The 21521-nt window shown below is 41.7% G+C and overlaps 1 long non-coding RNA gene across 4 annotated transcripts in view; it reads left to right on the forward strand.

The window, feature by feature from the left end:
* The first annotated feature begins 2625 nt into the window (after window positions 1-2625).
* Window positions 2626-21521, forward strand: part of LOC142662412 (uncharacterized) — a 112047-nt gene continuing 93151 nt past the window's right edge. For all 4 annotated transcript variants that reach the window (XR_012850939.1, XR_012850937.1, XR_012850938.1 and 1 more), the window contains exon 1: window positions 2626-2680. This is a non-coding gene — a long non-coding RNA (uncharacterized LOC142662412). The remainder of the gene's footprint in view (window positions 2681-21521) is intronic.

Here is a 21521-nt window from a genome sequence, read left to right on the forward strand (position 1 = left end):
ACTACTATAATACTGCCCCTATGTACAAGAATATTACTACTATAATACTGCCCCCTATGTACAAAAATATAACTACTATAATACTGCTCCCTATATACAAGAATATAACTACTATAATACAGCTCCTATATACAAGAATATAACTACTATAATACTGCCCCTATATACAAGAATATAACTACTATAATACTGCTCCTATATACAAGAATATAACTACTATAATACTGCCCCCTATATACAAGAATATAACTACTATAATACTGCCTCCTGTATACAAGAATATAACTACTATAATACTGCCTCCTGTATACAAGAATATAACTACTATAATACTGCCCCTATGTACAAGAATATTACTACTATAATACTGCCTCTATATACAAGACTATAACTACTATAATACTGCTCCTATATACAAGAATATAACTACTATAATACTGCCCCCTATATACAAGAATATAACTACTATAATACTCCCCCTATATACAAGAATATAACTACTATAATACTGCTCCTATATACAAGAATATAACTACTATAATACTGCTCCTATATACAAGAATATAACTACTATAATACTGCCCCCTATATACAAGAATATAACTACTATAATACAGCTCCTATATACAAGAATATAACTACTATAATACTGCCCCTATATACAAGAATATAACTACTATAATACTGCCCCCTATATACAAGAATATAACTACTATAATACTGCCCCTATATACAAGAATATAACTACTATAATACTGCCCCCTATATACAAGAATATAACTACTATAATACTGCCTCCTGTATACAAGAATATAACTACTATAATACTGCCTCCTGTATACAAGAATATAACTACTATAATACTGCTCCTATATACAAGAATATAACTACTATAATACTGCTCCTATATACAAGAATATAACTACTATAATACTGATCCTATATACAAGAATATATCTACTATAATACTGCTCCTATACACAAGAATATAAGTACTATAATACTGCCCCCTATATACAAGAATAGAACTACTATAATACTGATCCTATGTACAAGAATATATCTACTATAATACTGCTCCTATACACAAGAATATAACTACCATAATACTGCCGCTATATACAAGAATATAACTACTATAATACTGCCCCTATATACAAGAATATAACTACTATAATACTGATCCTATGTACAAGAATATATCTACTATAATACTGCTCCTATATACAAGAATATAACTACTATTATACTGCTCCTATATACAAGAATATAACTACTATAATACTGCCCCTATATACAAGAATATAACTACTATAATACTGCCCCCTATATACAAGAATATAACTACTATAATACTGATCCTATGTACAAGAATATATCTACTATAATACTGCTCCTATATACAAGAATATAACTACTATAATACTGCCCGCTATATACAAGAATATAACTACTATAATACTGCCCCCTATACACAAGAATATAACTACCATAATACTGCCCCTATATACAAGAATATAACTACTCTAATACTGCTCCTATATACAAGAATATGACTACTATATTCTGAGTGTGTTTCAATGCATATATCTATGTTACAGAGCTGCAGTATTTAACCTCTTTAGCGTTCCTCAGTTTCACTAAATCTTCTAATAAATTTTTTCTTGAGGTGCTTCAAAAGTTTACATTGCGTGGCCGTATGTAGTGTCCATGGCCGCAGGCCTCCGGGCTTACTCAGCTCCCGACGGCCACAGCCATGGATCTTCCTAGGAGACGCCAGCGTTCACTTTCCCTTCTGGTCCGCTGTGTCCCGTAGGGTGCGCGCGCATGCTCATGCCCGGTCTTAAAAAGCCAGCGTGCACACATTTGGAAATCATCATGATCAACTAGACATGATTTCCTGGACTATAAAAAGGGCCCTGCCCTTCTGACCCTTGCCTCAGCGTTGTTAGTGTATCCCATGTCAGTCTTGCAAATGTTCCCTTAGTGTTAACCTGTTCCTGTTATCCCGTCCTGTCCTGTGTTCTTGTTCCTGAGCCTATTAGTGTTGGAGTCGTGTCCTACTGCACCTGGTGTCGTTTTCCACGTCCAGTGTCTTCTGCCACATCCTGTGTCGTCTGCCACGTCTAGTATTATCCGCTACGTCTAGCGCAAATTGCTGCACCCACCTCCATCCATGCTGAAGCCTCGGCCACTGTCTGGACTAGTTCAGGTACCCGTGTGTTACGAACTGCTATAGACTCTTGTATAGACTGTGACTAGGCCAGCTGCCTCTCCGCTACGGCGGAGAGGCCTAGTGGGTCCACATACCCTGTGATCGTGACACCGTACACTATATAGTGTATGAGAAAAACAAGAGACAGGACCTGGAATGAGAAATCATTTTCATAAAAATGCATATCAGGAACGTTCTTGTTTTTTTTCTTAAGTAAAATTCAGATGAGGGCTAACAATGTAAATGAGAAAGGTGTGCCCATAAAACGGCTTAATATAAGATGTAATGAAGCTGTATCCTAATGAGATCATTACCAAACAAATTCCTAGTAATTTCGCCCATCAGCAAACTGTTCAACTCCAGCACAAACCACTAAAAAAAATGTCTTTGATTAACTGGTTCATTTACAGCTCCTGCAACACGTTAACTAACATTTTATGCTGAAGACTGAATTTGGCAAGAATAGTGAGTTGAAAGGGCAAATGTTGACTAAGTCTATTTCATTTTAGTTAAATTCTAATCTTCTAAAGTTATTATGCATTTAATAAACATTGCTTTTACACAGAAAAAAAATATGATGGTCAGTAGAGATGTTCTAGTGCAGGGGTAGGCAACTTTTTTTTTGTATGGCATTCTGATAAAAAATCATTGAAGAAGTAGTCTGTATGCGCCGTGAACATGTGTCATATAAGACACGTGACATAAATCAATTCATCAGTTAAACAATTTTACATCTCAGTGTGACTCCCATGTCCCTGACTTTCCTTGCAAAGCTTATCCATCTGTGGTGCATATGAGTCTACTGAACACCAGCTGTGGAGGTACACATGGGAGAGACTGCGGCTCCTGAACACCAGCTGGAGGGGTGCACATAGGAGAGACTGCGGCTACTGAACACGAGTGCGGGGGGGGGGTGTACATAGGAGGGACCGCGACTGCGGAACACCAGCTTGGGGGTTGTGCACATAGGCAAGACCGATGCCAACTTCTGCTACCTTTTTCTTTTACAGAGCAGTTACTGAGCTCTGTCATTGTGGCGCTGATCACACGGAAGGAGAGCAGTGCTTCATCGTGTGCTTGGCAAGTTTCAGCAGCAACTAACACAATGCACTGCACTCTTTCCTGGTGATCATTGCCATCAATCGCATAATGAAGCGCCACGCTCTCTCCCTGTGTTCAGTGCCACCAAGCACACAATGCCACTGGACACCGGAAGAGGGAGGGCAAGAGGAGAGAAAAAAGAAAACGGGTTATCCATTTTACAATATCTGCTATCTTAACAGTTTCTTGATATTGAGGGATACATCGTCACCTCACAGTCCCCATCTTTTAATAAATTGAATGCGTAAATGTTTATTTTTACATGGGAAACAATGGATATATTTGAGGATCGCAGTCTACCATTCTGTACATCTAGGAGCCTCCTTAGAAATCCAATTTTTTACTCCCACTAATATTCTTCCGTTGGGCTTCTAATATACACAGTCTAGTCACATTATCACCGACTCCTACTTCCGACATCAGAAGCGCGTAGCCCATGAAGGCACTGATGTGAAGTGGGCTGGCTTGTCGGGTATAATTTCTCAGATGAGTCACATTTTCTGCTTCACCGATCGGATGGAGGTTGAAGTGTCCGGTGAGAAACATCAGAGAACAAACGCCCTGCAACCATTGCTGGAAGAACACAAGCCGGTGGCGGCAGCGCCATGTTGTGGGGAATTTTTTTCATGGCATTCTCTGGTCCATGTGGACGGCTCTGAACCGATTTGGGTATGAATCCATCGTTGCAGATCACGTCCACCCATACCTGCTGATTGTCTTCCCTGAGGCAGATGGAATCTTCCAGCAAGAAGATACGACATGTCACACGGCTAGAAATGGCCAACAGTTGTTGGAAAGCGCGACCAAGATTTCCAAGTACTTTCCCGGCCCCTTAATTCGGAAGACTTGAACCAAATTGAGCATCTGTGGGATAACCTCAATCGTCTTGTTCGCTCTATGTTTCCCCCCCCCCCACACACACACACCCTCCAACAAATGTGGGATGTACTGCTGTCAGCACGGCGCCAAATACCGGAGACCACCGACCAGCACATTATTGATCACTCCCAGCCCGTCTAGATGCTGTCCGTGCTGCACACAGCAGTTACTCTGAGTATTAGCTGTTGCTCATAATAATGTGACTTGACTGTATATCTTCCAAATCATCTTTGCATTTTCCCAGAGGATCCCCCAATCCACTTTCACATTGTTCACCAACAGTTCATAAATCTTTTTAATTCCCTTTTCTATAAATAAAAAATCTTAGGGAGTCACTCCCATCCATTCGTACTTTACGGAGTATACCTTGAGCTTTTAAAGCTGATACCTGCTGTATGTACTGAAAAGAGCAAGTTCTCTTAACTTCATATTCCCGACATAGAAATTCTATCAAGACATGTCCCAAAGTGTAAATTCCCCTTCTTTCCCAGTTTTCAAAATCTATTAATTTGAAGCATTCCCCCAATTTTGGACTTCTCCACAAATGTGTCCTTCCTGTAAAATCCACTATCCCCAGCGCTTTCCTAGCTATTCACCATAACTTTTGAAGCATTTCCCCAGTAGGAAATCTGCAACAGAAGATCTTAGAATTGGAATCCAAAACTTTTAGTCTAGCAAGCACTGCAGCCAATTTGGGACAACACAGAGGGGACCCTAAAACGTGTGATCCACAGCAGAGGGACACAACCGGAGGGCATCAGATATGACTTCATATATACCATCATTTTTAAAATGTCCTGGGACTAGAGTGTCGCTTTAAGAAGACATGGGTCATACCAAGATCCAGGGAGACAGATAAACCTCTATTTAAAGAGGCTCTGTCACCAGATTTTGCAACCCCTATCTGCTATTGCAGCAGATAGGCGCTGCAATGTAGATTACAGTAACGTTTTTATTTTTTTTAAACGAGCATTTTTGGCCAAGTTATGACCATTTTTGTATTTATGCAAATGAGGCTTGCAAAAGTCCAAGTGGGCGTGTTTAAAGTAAAAGTCCAAGTGGGCGTGTATTATGTGCGTTACATCGGGGCGTTTTTACTACTTTTACTAGCTGGGCGCTCTGATGAGAAGTATCATCCTCTTCTCTTCAGAACGCCCAGCTTGTGACAGTGCAGATCTGTGACGTCACTCACAGGTCCTGCATCGTGTCGGCCACATCGGCACCAGAGGCTACAGTTGATTCTGCAGCAGCATCAGCGTTTGCAGGTAAGATCGACTTACCTGCAAACGCTGATGCTGCTGCAGAATCAACTGTAGCCTCTGGTGCCGATGTGGCCGACACGATGCAGGACCTGTGAGTGACGTCACAGCGTGATCTCTCGAGAACACGCTGTGTCTGCACTGGCAGAAGCTGGGCGTTCTGAAGAGAAGTGGATGATACTTCTCGTCAGAACGCGCAGCTAGTAAAAGTAGTAAAAACGCCCCGATGTACGCACCTAATACACGCCCACTTGGACTTTTACTTTAAACACGCCCAGTTGTACTTTTACTGTAAACACGCCCAGTTGTACTTTTGCAAGCCTCATTTGCATAAATACAAAAATGGTCATAACTTGGCCAAAAATGCTCGTTTTTTAAAAATAAAAACGTTACTGTAATCTACATTGCAGCGCCGATCTGCTGCAATAGCAGATAGGGGTTGCAAAATCTGGTGACAGAGCCTCTTTAAAGAGAACCTGTCACTAGGTAATATAAGTTGAACTGGTTTACTGACCTGAATAGCGCTGTCTCCCTGATTCCAGTGCTGATTTTCTTTTTTTTTTCCTTAAACCCCCACCCCTCCTGTTCCAGAGGTATGACCCACTGTTGTATTGGCTCCCTATATGCTAATTTGCTGTAGTTAGCCAGCGGGGTGGAGATAGCATCCCTACCTCTGATGCTGACCAATCAATGAAACGCAGCTTGAGGGTAGTCCACGCCCTGTTGGCTAACTACAGCAAATTAGCATATAGGGAGCCAACACAACAGTGGACAATATCTCTGGAATTGGGGGGGGGGGGGTCCATGTAAAAACAAAAAACGCTCTTGAATCAGTTAGACAGCGCTATTCAAGAACGTTAGCCAGTACAACTTATATGACCTAGTGACATCTCCTCATTAAAGTTGTTCTACACAAAAGTTTGTTTTATACAGCAGTATGAGATATTAATGTGACTCCTTAAATCCTTACAAGCCGCCTTCTCTCTTCTTAACCCTCAGAAGTAATTTGGCCTTGGGCTGGAGACAGCCTGGTAGCCTTCTTTATTGTAGTGATCAATAAATTGCTATCTATAAGAATGCATTTGGTTAGGACTAAACACAAAAAATTGCACTGATAAATCCCTGGCCATAGAAATGCGTTGAGTAGCTTAAAAATTGCTCCAGTCAAACGATTTGCTAGCGTTTTATTCGCTACATCCTGGGAATTCAGAGCTATACATTAGTGTTCACCTGTGTGTCCATCACATGACCCTGTAACGAGTCGTGCACCTGTGTCCATCATATGACCATGTAATGAGTCGTGCACCTGTGTCCATCTTATGACTGTAGCAAGCCGTTCACCTGTGTCTCTATCATATGACCCTGCAACAAGCTGTGCACCTGTGTGTCCATCAGGCTGGGTTCACACGACCATGTTACGTCCGTAAAGTACGGAACGTATTTCGGCCGGAAGACCCGGACCGAACACAGTGCAGGGAGCCGGGCTCCTAGCATCATAGTAATGTACGATGCTAGGAGTCCCTGCCTCGCTGCAGGACAACTGTCCCGTACTGTAATCATGATTACAGTACGGGACAGTAGTTCCACGCAGAGGCAGGGACTCCTAGCGTCGTACATCACTATGATGCTAGGAGCCCGGCTCCCTGCACTGTGTTCGGTCCGGGTCTTCCGGCCGAAATACGTTCCGTACATTACGGACGTAACATGGTCGTGTGAACCCAGCCTCACATGATCATGTACAGAATTTTATCCCCTGGAAGTAACAATGAATGTTCCTTCTAAATAACCTCAAACAGAGCTCTTGAAAACCATTAGGAATTAATACAGAAAGTATACTGGAAAATTGTATAGCTTTTATTTATACAAAGAAATAACATTTTTCTGCTGAAACCGGACAACCCCTTTAAATTACCATTCATGTACTGGTAGGATAATTGTCTATCATAGTGTGTTTGATAGGTAAATTATATGATGACTGGAGCTGATGTCAGTGATTACAATCTGTGTACAGCACCGTGGTGGAATCTGCTGCTTCTATGTACACAATGGAAATCAAAAGAAAATTAGAAAACCAGGCGTGTTTACTAGAAGAGCAGTGCACAAAAAAAAAATCCTACCTGTTTTCCGTTCGTTTATAATTGCATCACACGTCCTACTGTGATCTTTATATAATGGGTAATTGAATGTTTTTTTTCCCTGGACACTATTCACACAAATAACAGCAGTAACTGTCAGCAACTGCAGAAGCGAGAATCCACAACGACTTTATACAGCAGGGATCTGTGTATGCGTATTGTGATAATGCCCAATGTGCGGTCGTTCAGCCTCTACTCCTGCATTTCCCTTTGATGTCCACGTTCCTTTCATTTACATTACTGCTAGGGCATGGTTGTGTATGAATTTCATTTGTTTGCCAGTGATATCTTGTGCTGTAAACTGGACTATTTTCCCTCCTAATAAGCCTGTATCTCTATACAATACATTGTAAATTATTTTGCTGGCAGAACTCCTACACCTTCTAGTGTAAAGGCCCTTTTACACCGGCCGATAAGCGGTCGGTGCAGCGAGCGCCAATCAACGAGACATCATTGATCGGCGCTCGTTCGCTCCTGTCACACGGAGCTATGGATGGGGACGAGCGGTCATTACTCCGATTGCTCATCCCCATACATTATCATCATGTCGGCAGCGCATCTCCTTGTTTACATAGGGTACTGCCGACAACGATAATGTTTCACTTTTTTAAAACGATACGATCAGCAGATGATTGTGTTGAGCGTTTGCTCGTTCATCCGCTGATCGTTCCCCTGTTTACACAGGACAATTATCGGCAACGAGCCTTATATGAACACTCCTCTTCCCGATAATCGTCCTGTGCAAAACCCCCTTAAGTCTAGGGGATTGTTCTTCCCCCGGCAGTGACTCTGTTCAGCCTTACTGCAACTTTTAAATATTTTATTGTAAAATTTCATGTACGGTTTTGTGGAAAATTCCAAGACAGATGTCCGAAGGAACACACAACACAACGTGTCACGCACAATCTATACTACTGGGGAGTGACCTTGATATTTCTGCATTTGCTGTTACATTAACATAGCAACTTCTACCTTGTTTTTTACTTTAAGAGTCCTTCACTTTTATAAAAAGCTTCCCTTAAAATCAGCAATCACAATGGGGTGCAATCACGAGTTTACAAATATGAGCAGTAGTATAAAGCATGTCCTGGACATACTATGCCGTATTGCCCTCCTCCTGTATGTGCAAAAATAATTATATCTTCCTGGATAAGATATTCCATTCCTGCTCTCCATGTCCACTGCTGATCTCTGTGATCATTTCAGGAGGTAGAATCAGGACAGGGTATATGGCTGCCTGCAGGGCAACATCCTATGGAAGTCTAGGACCCTTTTAAAGTGAAAATCTAAGATTAATACAATATGAAATTCATAGTGAAAGATCCCAAGGCCCTACATTGCTCGCATACCCCTTTGCGCTACCTTTATGGTTAATGTATTACCAGATATTCTATAAATGTGTCACCTAATCTGGAAAGTCTTTACCTTTTATATAGACCTTTAATTTGCTAGTGAATGCTTACATGCACATTTCTATAGATTGTCCTATTCTGTCCATGTTCACGAATGAATTATGTCAGGATTTACGCGCACATTAGTAACAGAATCTGCTTGCAGTCCGCCGGCAATGCGTGTAAATTTGTTTTTTTTTTTGCCCCATTTGCAAGCCCTGGAATAAAAATCTGTGCAGCATAATGAAAAAGCTGCAATTTTTTCAAATCTACAGCATTCTCATTATTGTCTTGGATTCCAAATTGAAAAGCCCCGGGTTAGCACCATTGAATTACAATAAACCTAATCTGCATGAATGAGACTGAGCTGCAGTACCAGGGACAGCCACTACCAAATGTACGGCGCTGTGCCTGGTGAGCAATAAATGGGGAAGTGGCTGACTTGGGGGGGGGGGATATTATAGCAGAAGGAGCTGAATACATAGCTAGTGGACAGTCCTACTTTGTGATTGACAGCCATCTCTATGCTCAGTCATACAGGGAAGCCTGCCTATCACTAAGTAGGACCGCCCACTGGACTCCTAATCCCAGAATAGAAGTTAGATCTAAATGAATAAAATACAAATTCTACTGAAACTTTTCCCACAAAACTATATATTAATCTGTACAACTCCTGCTCTATTACATACGGTCTGTCGTTTGGACAGTATGTTCCATGTGAAAGGTTCCCTTTTAAGATAGTTACCCCAGTGGCCGGTGGCACATCACAGTATGGTGATAGTTTTCCCCTGTTTGTGAAAATGTAGTGATGGAAGCTCTACTGACTTTTACATCCATGAATGGTTATTATTGGTCATTGTCCAGACAGACTGTTCATGTTTAGTTGGTTCATGACTTTAAATCCTGACCCATTTCTTATCATACAATTCTTTAGTGTTATCACCAGTTACTGTGGAGTTAAAAAGTTGGAAATTGGTTTAGTTGACGGATTTTATTTTCTATATCCGGTCAGTATCCAGAGCCAGTGGACATGTGCATTTGAAATAAAAGTATAAAAAGCATTGCCTCATGTCCAATAAATTATAGATGCTGAACACACTAGAAATGGATGTCGCACAAGCAATATTAGCCTAATTGCTGCTGCAGTTATTGTCTCTGTGAACATTCAAGGAGAAAGTTTGTTTACTAGAAAACTGCACAAACAAGCAGTAAATGGATCTACTATTTAATAATGCAGGGTTGTGTTGACAAGGGAACAATTGTGAGAACGAACAAGAAATCGAAGCTGTAGTTCAGAATAGGGAAGTGTTAAATTATAAATCGTTAGGTGTGTCTTGATTCTTAAATTGGAGTCTAGGGAAGGAACGTAGAGGGGAACATAACGGTGTTTCGTGAGAATATTACCAGACCTACAACATTTATTGTTATAATCTGAAGAGTTCATTACATTTCCCAACTTGAGCTGATGTCTCAATATGACCGTAACACAATTCTATTATATCCAAGACAGACACCTTCCACTATGACCCGACAACTGGACACAACCATAAAATTATTATATTATATTCTAGACATAGAACACTACATCCCCCAACATGATCCTACCACCGGACATGACCATAAACAATTCTATTATACTCTATGCAAAGAAAACTACAACCCCCAACATGATCCTACCACCGGACATGACCATAAACAATTCTATTATACTCTATGCAAAGAAAACTACAACCCCCAACATGACCCGACCACTAAACATGACCATAATACAATTATATTATACTCTATGCAAAGAAAACTACAACCCCCAACATGATCCTACCTCTAAACATGACCATAATACAATTATATTATACTCTATACATAGAACACTACAACCCTCAACATGATTCTACCACTGGACGTGACTATAATACAATTCTATTATACTCTATGCAAAGAAAACTAAAACCCCCAACATGATCCTAGCACTAAACATGACCATAATACAGGTAGATATTGGTTCAGAATGCACTAGACCAGAGAAGGTGCACGAATAGGGTCCCAACCCAATCGTATTTGAAGAAGTATTCGGCACACAAAATGTTGGTTTTTAAATTCTTTTGTTTTATTATTTATTGTATTCGATGCCAGGGGCTTAGTGCGTGCAACGTTTCGGTCAAGAGACCTTCATCAGGCACTACTTAATCCCACTGGTTGCTGGTGACCGAAACGTTGCACACACTAAGGCCTCATGCACACGACCGTAAAAACTCCCGTTATTACGGGTCGTAATTACGACCCGTAATAACGGGCTCATAGACTTCTATTGGCGACGGGTGCCTTCCCGTTTTCTCACGGGAAGGTGCCCGTGCCGTTGAAAAAGATAGAACATGTCCTATTTCAGGCCGTAATAATGGCACGGACAGTCCATAGAAGTCTATGGAGCTCCCGTAATGACGGGTGGCTACGTGTGTGCACCCTTCATTACGGCAGCGTTGCTAAGCGACGTCAGTAAATAGTCACTGTCCAGGGAGCTGAAAGAGTTAACTGATCGGCAGTAACTCTTTCAGCACCCTGGACAGTGACTACCGATCAGTATAAACCTGTAAAAAATAAATATAAATAATATATAATATAAATAAAAATAAAAGACGTTCATACTTACCGACAACTTCCTGCTTCCTCCAGTCCGGTCTCCCGCCCGTTGCCTTGGTGACGCGTCTCTCTCGACATCCGGCCCGACGTCCTGGATGACGTTTCAGCCCATGTGACCGCTGCAGCCAATCACAGGTCAATCACAGGCTGCAGCGGTCACATGGACTGCCGCGTCATCCAGGGATGTCGGGCTGGATGTGAAGAGAGGGACGCGTCACCAAGACAACGGCCGGGTAAGTATGAATTTCTTTAACTTTTATTACAGAAAAGGCTGTCCCTTCTCTCTATCCTGCACTGATAGAGAGAAGGGGCTGCCGATTAGTGCAGTGCTATTTTGCCGCCAAAAACGTGCTCGTAAATACGGGTGGAATACGTGTGACACCGGACCCATATTTACGGGCACGGGTTCATAAATACTGGTGCAAAACGGGTGGAATACGTGTGACACCGGACCCGTATTTACGCCAGTATTTACGGGTGGGAAAAAATACGGTCGTGTGCATGAGGCCTAAGCCCCTGGCATCGAATACAATAAATAATAAAACAAAATAATTTAAAAACCAACATTTTGTGTGCCGAATACTTCTTCAAATGACCATACTACAATTATATTATACTCTATACATAGAACACTACAACCCCCAACATGATCCTACCACCGGACATGACCATATACAATTATATTATACTCTATGCAAAGAAAACTACAACCCCCAACATGATCCTACCACTAACATGACCATAATACAATTATATTATACTCTATACATAGAACACTACAACCCTCAACATGATTCTACCACTGGACGTGACTATAATACAATTCTATTATAATCTATGCAAAGAAAACTACAACCCCCAACATGATCCTACCACTAAACATGACCATAACAATTCTTTTATACTCTATACAAAGTACACTACAACCCCATCATGATTCTACCACTGGACATGACTATAATACAATTTGATATAACTCCTTACAAGCTCAAGACCAACTTTACACTGAGTCGTCTTCTCCATTCCTCGCCGTTAATCAGTGTCCATTACAATTATCAGTGCACGCTATTCTGCTCGTATTACACATCTAGCCCCAACTATAAAATGAGATTCACTGAAGCCAAAGACATTTTTAATTCACAATTTATTACCAGCATGAAGCTATTTTAATGAGAAACTGTTTTGAGGCCATTTTTAGCTTCTCTTCTGTGATACATAATCAGTAACAAAACACTGAGGAGTCACCCGCACAGACACTTTACCGGGGCATTGATTATACAAACAGCTAAAACTAGTGCATACATTTCCATCTAATTACACATTATGTTTAAGAACAGTTATCCTGGAATCCCCTATCTCTGCAATTAGCCGTCCTGTATCGCTGTGTAACCGCACCAAAGACCTCATTCTGCAACTTTGTAATTAATAGAATATACTCTGTAATGTAGAGGAAAGCGCTTACTGCTGCAGAACTGCTTACATATCCGTTCCCGAGCTGTCACCTACTGGATCACACACACTTTGTGTATTGAAACCAGCCCTGGGCACTTGGATCCATGCTGCATTATTTATTTTGCTGCAGCTTTGATACTGTATGTTGTTTTCAAGCAACAAACCTGAATTAACAAAATTACATTGGCTTAGATGTAAGCACAAGAAGTTTTCTAACGCTGCCTTCCTTCTGGGAGAACGAGAGATCATTTAATCTTTCTTTATGTATTTGATATAACACATTTTATCAGCTCAGAGCATGGAAATCTTTTGACAATGTGCGTGTGTGGTTTTTTTTTTGTTTGTTTTTTTAATCTACTTTCCAGCCGATAGCTGTTATGGAGTATTACAGAGCTGTAAGTTATTGTGCGGCATGTACCTGAATGGCAGCCATAAGTGTGTACGGCAATTGGGAAAATAGCAGTCCTGGGCCCCCTTCCCCATCCTATCCCCCAAGTAGCCAATGTCAGTTCTGAAAGTGTATCTACTAAGTAACGTTTATAATGATGGTTGTAATCACTGAAACTATTTTGCTTCTATTAAGTTATTTCCCAATATACATTTTTATGAGGCCATTAGCCGTATCGCCTGTTGCAACGCTTATTATGCAAATAAGGATCTGCGTCGCTTTGTATTTCAGTCTCGGAAATGTGTGTTCAAAAGATAAGATGAATCGCAGCTTTTCTTATTACTATAAATCATTACAAACGGGGGAGAGAGACGAAAAGTCAGGAGCGAGATTTTCCTTAACTGTGACTTCTAGAATGTTATTTACAGGCAACACATGGTAAAATGATCTTCCTTTAAATGATCGCTAAATACTTCTATTATATATGTGCTGACTGATGAAAGCCTTGCTGCAGCTCCGTCTTTAGCAGAGATTTGTCACATCCAAAAGTACAGATTATCTTTTAAAGAGGATCTGTCATCACATTTCTCCAGAGCAGTGGTGGCCAAACTGCTATTATAGAGGATTAAACGTGGCCCTTGACTCCATTAGAGGGCCGCTCCTCACTAGGCCGAAGGGACAGTGGGAAGTAAGATACACGTATATGGGGCTTTTGATCATATTTGTCATTCATGATTTCTGGTATTTTTTGTTTATTTGCCTCTGCTCTAAAACAGCGCTTCTCAAACTGTGAGGCGCCCCCCTTTTCTTTATGAGGTACTGCTGTAGAAACCGCTTTGACAGAAAGGATCAAGTGTTACACAGGTTTAATGTATGATAAATACAGGTCTCACCTCTGGGACACACACCTATCTCTAGAATGGGGCCCCCTGAACCCCATCCTACCTTCTTGTTGGCTCCAGCAATTGACTTATGCGTTGGCCAGGTTTTCGTTTTGCTACGCTGTCTATGCAACTTCCATAGAAGTGAATGGAGCTTAAAAAACTGCAGCGATACGTTGTTTCCAGAACTCCTATTCACTTGTACGGAAGTTCAGAAAAGAGCGAAGCAAAACTTACTTAGCGGTTTCCAGAAAAACCCGGCCACCTCGTAAGTCAGTGGCTGGAGCATAGCAGCAGAAGGTCGGACGGGGGATGGGGGGTGTGAGGAGGATCAGGGGGCCTGGTCTAGAGATAAGTGGGGCATCTATTAGACGTATATGGAATATATCCTATGGCTACGCTGTAAAAGTCCGAGATGGGAATACCCTTTTAAGGCTGGTGAGATTCAATTAGAAAAGAGAGAGAAGCCAAGTGCTACAGGTCACCTCTAATCATTCTTTATATTACTCTGTTAGGGAGATCTGTGTCCCAAAATCTTTTCTGATTTGCATTCAAATGATCCCAGCACATTGTACTCCCCTCCATCATGTGCAGCATATTCAGCACATCGCATGACATAACCCTACTTAGGCTAAGTTCACATCTCGTTTTCACTGTATGTCTGACGTGCAAATTTTGACATGAAAAAACAGTGTCAAATTGTGTACCAGAGCGTGCACATTGATTTCATTGGTCAGGACGGATGCCATAGTGGTGTAGTTTGTGCATACGTTTTGTGCGGTTACGTTCTGTCATGTTTTTCTTCCATGTCCTGAAAAGCGTAGTCTACTACGCTTTTCAGTACTATTCCAAAACATATTCGTTTTTATTTGTCTTGAAGGCAATGATGACGTATGGATGACGTATGCAATCTTAAAACCTACGTTTGCATACATAAAACGTATCCATTTTTGTCACCATATATGGGAAATCTTGACTTTACAAAGTTTGATTTAGCTAAAGAACAAAAAAAGACGTTTTTAGACGTTAGAACGGACACAAACGTATACGACGTATACTACAAAAAAGTAAGCCTATGTTACAAATGTATACAAAACGTATAACTCGTTGTTTACCACAAACGTGCACAAAACGAGATGTGAACTTTTAGCATGTTGATTTTTATTTTTTCCCTCCTACTTTCGGGACAGATCAAGGCCGTTAAGAGACTGCAGTACGGGTTCACACTTGTAGCACAGCTTGAATTTTCTGATAGGATCGATTTCACTAGACAGATTTTCACTTTCCAGTTTATTGTAAATCTAGACTTATCGTTGTATTATGAAACGTTTGGCAACTTTCTAATATACTCAGTGTTTTCATTCCTGACCGTTTTCATGATCTCTAATTCCTGTCAGTGAATGGGAACATTCTTGTTTACATCCAGAGGTTGAAAATCCCATCCTGATCATGTCTTGCTGACACAAGTAACAAAAACAACTAATATCCACTTAGGACATCGGTGAGCTTAGTTTACAGGGCTTATCCGGTTTTTGTTTTTTTTTTATAATTAAGTTATACAAATTTCCCAATATACTCTGTATTAATTCCTCACGGTTTTCAAGATCTCTGCTTGTTGTTTTTCAGTTAGGAACTTTCATTGTTTACTTCCAGTGTATAAAATTCTGTCCATGGTCATGTGATAGACACACAGGTTCTGGGATCGTTACGTGGTCACGTAATCGTTTGAAGACACAGCTCTGATACACACACTGTAAGTGTATGTCCACACAGGACAGATACAATGGGGATGTAAATCCTGCATCAAATATCAGTTCTGTTTTTTTGCGGCAGATTCTCAGAGATCCCGCCACAAAAAACAGAATTCGGTGAAAAAAAAATAATTAGAATTACCTAGGAGTCTGTGTTTCATCCTCCTGGGGTGACGCTTCATCTCATGTGACCGCCGCAATAGCCAATCTCAGGCTGTAGCAGCGGTCACATGTATGAAACGTCATCCCAGGAGGCCGGCCTGGATGACGTCAGATGGCTGGCCTCCTGGGATGACGCTTCATTCCATGTGACTGCCGCTGCAGTGGTCTCCTGGGATGAGGATACGTCATCCCAGGAGGCCGGTCTTCTAGCTTGCCGGCTAAGTGCTGCAGTTTTTCGTAGCGGACCTTCCGGGCGAAAAACTTCCCGGAATTCCCTGCGGCGCACAGGGCGGATGCGCTGCGTGTTATTACGTAGTGTGAACTCAGCCTTTCTGGGTAGAATACGATAGCAGACCAATAAAACAGAGGCCAATTGATTTTGTTTAATTTTTTCAAATATCCCACTAAAATCAGTAGAAGATCAAGGTTGTCGGTGATGATCTGCCATGAGACTAGTGGATCTCTCCAGATGTAGATGTAAGGAAAGTCTAATATTTTCAGGGAGAACGATAGTGGCAGGAATTCCCACTAATGGAGGACCAGTCATGTGGCGGCTCTGATCCTGATTACAGACCTATTTACCATTACTGATACATTGTGTATGACCTCTCTATTAATAAAATAATTTCCTAGTGTACTTAATAGTCAGTGCTGTCAAACATCCGCCTGATTCTGAGTGCCCCAGGCAATAGAGCAGGGATGGTATACAATTGTCGAAGTAATGCTCGCTGACATTTCTGTGTTTATTCACTGAGCTTTTCCTTTTTTATTTTATGCATTGAACACACTTTTAGTTTTGCCTTTTCGTATAAGTAATTATTGTTTCTTGCTTCTAAGTACACTGCACCTTGCAAAGTCTATGTTTACTGTGAGAAATTCTGTCTGGCAGCGAGCTCCATGGGAGGATAATAGGATTGAGAAAGTGCTTAATACATCTCAAATGTAATAACGTTAAGCAGATGCTGTGGCTTTAGTGTCCGATTATTGTTTTCTGCTCTAAATCCAGTTGCTGTTTATTGTACTTGCGTAGGAACCCGCGGTCATCGTTTGTCATTTTTACAGCATTTTGCTTTGTTTTCCTTTGTTACAAAGGTAAAATGTCAGTTCTAAACCTTTTTGTTTTCTAAAGTCATTTGTTTGTAAAGAAAATTGGTTTTCCTTTTTTTTTCTTTGCAAAGTATTCTGTAATTGAAAAAGAAATTTTGTATGTTTTTGTTATGGGAAGTGTTTATGCGCAGATAGTAAAAGGAAGAATGGAAGTAGGAAACTTCAGTGTAAGGCCCCATTCACATCGCGTTTGTGCCCTATGTTTAGCGCGTACATCAGTAGAACTCCCAACGTACAAACTAAACGTGTCTATAGGACTCCTTTGGCCTCTGTCAGGCTGGTACATCAGTATACTTTTTTTTTTTTTCATTATGGAATAGCATAGTAGACTACACTATTCTATAAACGGCATTCCACAAAAAAAACTAACGTAGGTATTTTTTCATGTGGGACCTACGGGTGATGAATGCCATTGTATGGCATATGTCAAAGGCCTCAGTTTAACGTATACGTTTTAAGAATTTCAATATCTTTTCATGATGTATACATTAAACAATTATTTTAATAGTCAGGGTAACCGATGCCTAAGGCCTGGTTTACACAGTTTCTTGTAGGCAGAAAAAAATCTGCCTTAAAATCCCTTCAGGATTTTTTTTCTGCGTTTTTCGCTTGTGGCCATTGAAGCTTAGAGCAAAAATCGCTGCATAAAAAACGCCCAGAAACGAGAAAGAACATGACGTTTTTTTTCCGCGAGCGGCCAAATACTAGCCGGGACGTTTTTTGGCACTCGGTGTGAACTGAACCTAACAGTGGTTATAATTGTATCCGTTTAACGTATACATCATGAAATGGGTCATGAGCGTTCATGATATATACGTTTAAAGTATACCATTATAGTCTATGGGTGACGGATGGCGTTGTTAGTCTTAGGTCTCTTGCACATGACCGTAGCTGTGTGCATGGTCCATGATTACGGCACGGCCGGCCCGAGAAGTGTCATTTGAGTTTAATGAGCTCGGACTGCAAATGCAGCCCTTAAATGACATGTCCTATTATTTTTTTTGTGGTCTGGGCTCCGGGAAATGCACAGACCGTATAATGTGCCCTATACGCTATATAGTATGCGGACGCAAATGCACGGTCGTATGCATAGGGCCTTAATGTAGGCAAAAAAAAACACCATGGTGTGAACATAGCCTTATCCCGGGTTTCTAAGGCCTCATTCACACGGCAGGGTTTCCCGGCCGGGTGCCGGCCGTTCATAAATCGGCCGGCACCCGGCTGCATTAGGAATGATAGACCCCTAATGGGGCTATTCACACGACCGATTTTTTGACGGCCAGGAAATCCGGCCGTCAAAAAATAGGACATGCTCTATCTTTGCCCGGGCACCCGGCCGCCCGGCTCCCATAGAAGTCTATGGGGCCGGGTATTACACGGCCATCACCGGAATGTGTTGCGAGTGATGGCCGGGTTTCCCGGCGGTTGCGCTCTATCTCCTCCTCCTCACAGCGCAGAGTGCATGTGAGGAGGAGGAGTTGATGCCATTCTGACGAATGGCATCGCTGTACACTGTGTTGCAGGGCCGGGGTGTACAGCAGGTGGAGGGAGCGCTGCGCTGGCTCCCTTCCCCTGCTTGTTAAAAGCACCCTGGCCCGGCGACACCTTCGATGGCGCCGCTAGTAGCAGCAGCTGCTGCTGCGGCTGCTACTACTGCAGCGACGCCACTATAGCAGAGCAGGGAGGTATCTCCCCGCTCTGCTATGTGCTAGCCGCACTTTAGCTCCGGAATCCCCGTGTTTTCGGGGATTCCGCTCCTGGACAGAGCGCTTGATGTCTCTGTCCATATCTGGGCAGTGACATCAGGGGAAACTCCTGAAGCGGAATCCCCGAACACATGGGGATTCCCCTTCAGGAGCTGCCGCTGATGTCACTGTCCGGATCTGCCCGGCCCGGCACGGATGCATAACTTTATGCAAACCGGCCGGGCAGAATGGCCGATTTTACCGGCCGGCACTCGGGCTCGGGAACGACCCGGTCGTGTGAATCCCGCCTAAGACGTGATATCCAGTTTGATAGATCACGATTAAAAAATAATATAGACACCCCCTTTTAAATAGGAAGTTCTGGTGATTACCCCTGTGCTGGTGCTGCATGGGAAATAAAGCTTTATATACTGCCTGTTGAAATCAATGAACGTCTATGTAATGCATTGACTGTAAGGTCTCTGCTATGGCTGGTAAATGGGGTCTCCTTCAGGTTACTGCTCTTCTTGTGGTTTACTATGACATAAGGGAAAGAGGTTATCTAAAGGAATCAACCCTTTAAAGGGATTATCTGGAAGTTTACATTTGTGGCCGATATATATGATAAGCCATAAATGCGTACTCGGTGGTGGACAAATCCCCGGGACCCCCACAATCGGCACAACAAAGAAGTTGTTTATCTTGGTCTGATACTGCAGCTCATCGCCGTTCACTAGTATATGTCTGAACTCTAGTATAGACACAGGTGTATGTATGAATGCACTGCTGTGCCTGGGAAAAAATGTAAGGGATCACAGCGCCGTATAATCCCGAGAAATCCCAGTCAAAGCTGAAACTACACAGACACTAAAACTCATACGGGAAAATAGCGGTAACAGTGTGAATTCAGGAAATCTCAAACAACTTGTGACTATTAGGCCTCATGCACAAGACCGTAGTGTTTCTTACTGTCCACAAATACGGATCTGTAGTAATCTGCAAGTCCTCCGCATTTCTGGCACGCTGTCTGCAAATATGGTCAGTAGTGCTTCTATATTTACTGATCCGCACAAGAAAAGGGAGGCTACAAATGATGTCACAACGCCTTGAAAAGGTCACATGATGCCATATTCTTGGGGAATCCCCTGCCGTCGCAGAGCAGCGTTCTGCAATTATGGACGGCTACGGATGCACATTCGTAGCCATCCGCAATTTTGCATGCGCCTATAGACTTCTATGGACTTCCGTGCTGCAATTGACTACGGGAATAGGACATGTTCTATATTTTGTGGATCATTTCTTTGACCCGGACACAAATCGGTAAATATACGGAAAGGTGTCCGTGGCCTATAGAAATTAATGGGTACGCAAATTATCCCTAATTACGGATAAAAACTGCGGTCGTGTGCATGGGGACTCAGTATTTCCAACTTGCTAGGTCGGTTCCAAGTTTTTTCCCTGTACTGTATGATTTTAGTCACATTGCAACCAAAATTTCTCCTTCTCTTAGTGTGACTGTTGGTTGCCATGTAGCCCACACTTTAAGGACAGATTTACACGAACGAGTGCAAACTCGGACGTGACAAATTGCAGTTTTTCACGTCCGTGTCACACCCGTGTGGAACCAGTTTTCACAGATCCCTCATAGACTTGGTGTCCTATTTTCTCACGGTCCCTACATACGGTCCGTTAAAATGGCCATGTGAACAGCCCCATTGAAATACATGCGTCTGTGCGACGTCCGTTAAAACAACAAAACAAAAAACAGCCGTCACACGGACATATAATACGTTCATTTGAATAAGGCCTAAGGTTTAGTTCACTCTTATGACCTAAAGGAAATGATCTTTGAGACAAAACCCATTGATTTAGTGCAGATTTATTCCATGTACCGTTTATATCTGTTCAGTCCGGATCTGTTTTTCGTAGATTGCAGGTAAAGAAAGATGTGGATTTTTGTCGCCGCTGCTCACAGATCACAAAAGCTATGCAGTTATTTAAAAAAATATTATTTATTTGGGTCAGTAAAAAAAAAAATCTCTTGTTACGCATTTCGGGGTTGGATCTGTTTTTCAGCTTTTCTGTCGTTAAGTAAATACAAACTGATTGAAATGTCATATAATTTTAGGTATTAGTTGCTGAACGGTTGTAGAAAGTAAGAATTCAGAAAAAAAACAAGTGCAAAAAAAATTCCTGGTGGTAACCGAGCCAGACACATGAACCTGGCCTAAAGTATTCTGCCATGTAATGTAGGTTTGTATAGTTTTTTCCATGCATGAATTACAGGATCTGACATAGTGAGGGATGCTGGAGAGACTGTATACAGATAGTTCTCTGATGAAAAGTTTATGTATATGTAAAGTGCATGAAATTACTATAAAATCATTCCTGAGTATCCTGCGGTTCTTCCAGACGCTGGAACATTTTACTTAGCTCCTTACTGTTAGGAAGTCGGGGGCTGTGAAGCTCCTCAGGTTA

The sequence above is a fragment of the Rhinoderma darwinii genome, chromosome 10, assembly GCF_050947455.1.
Source record: "Rhinoderma darwinii isolate aRhiDar2 chromosome 10, aRhiDar2.hap1, whole genome shotgun sequence".
In the NCBI taxonomy this organism is placed as follows: Eukaryota; Metazoa; Chordata; class Amphibia; order Anura; family Rhinodermatidae; genus Rhinoderma; species Rhinoderma darwinii.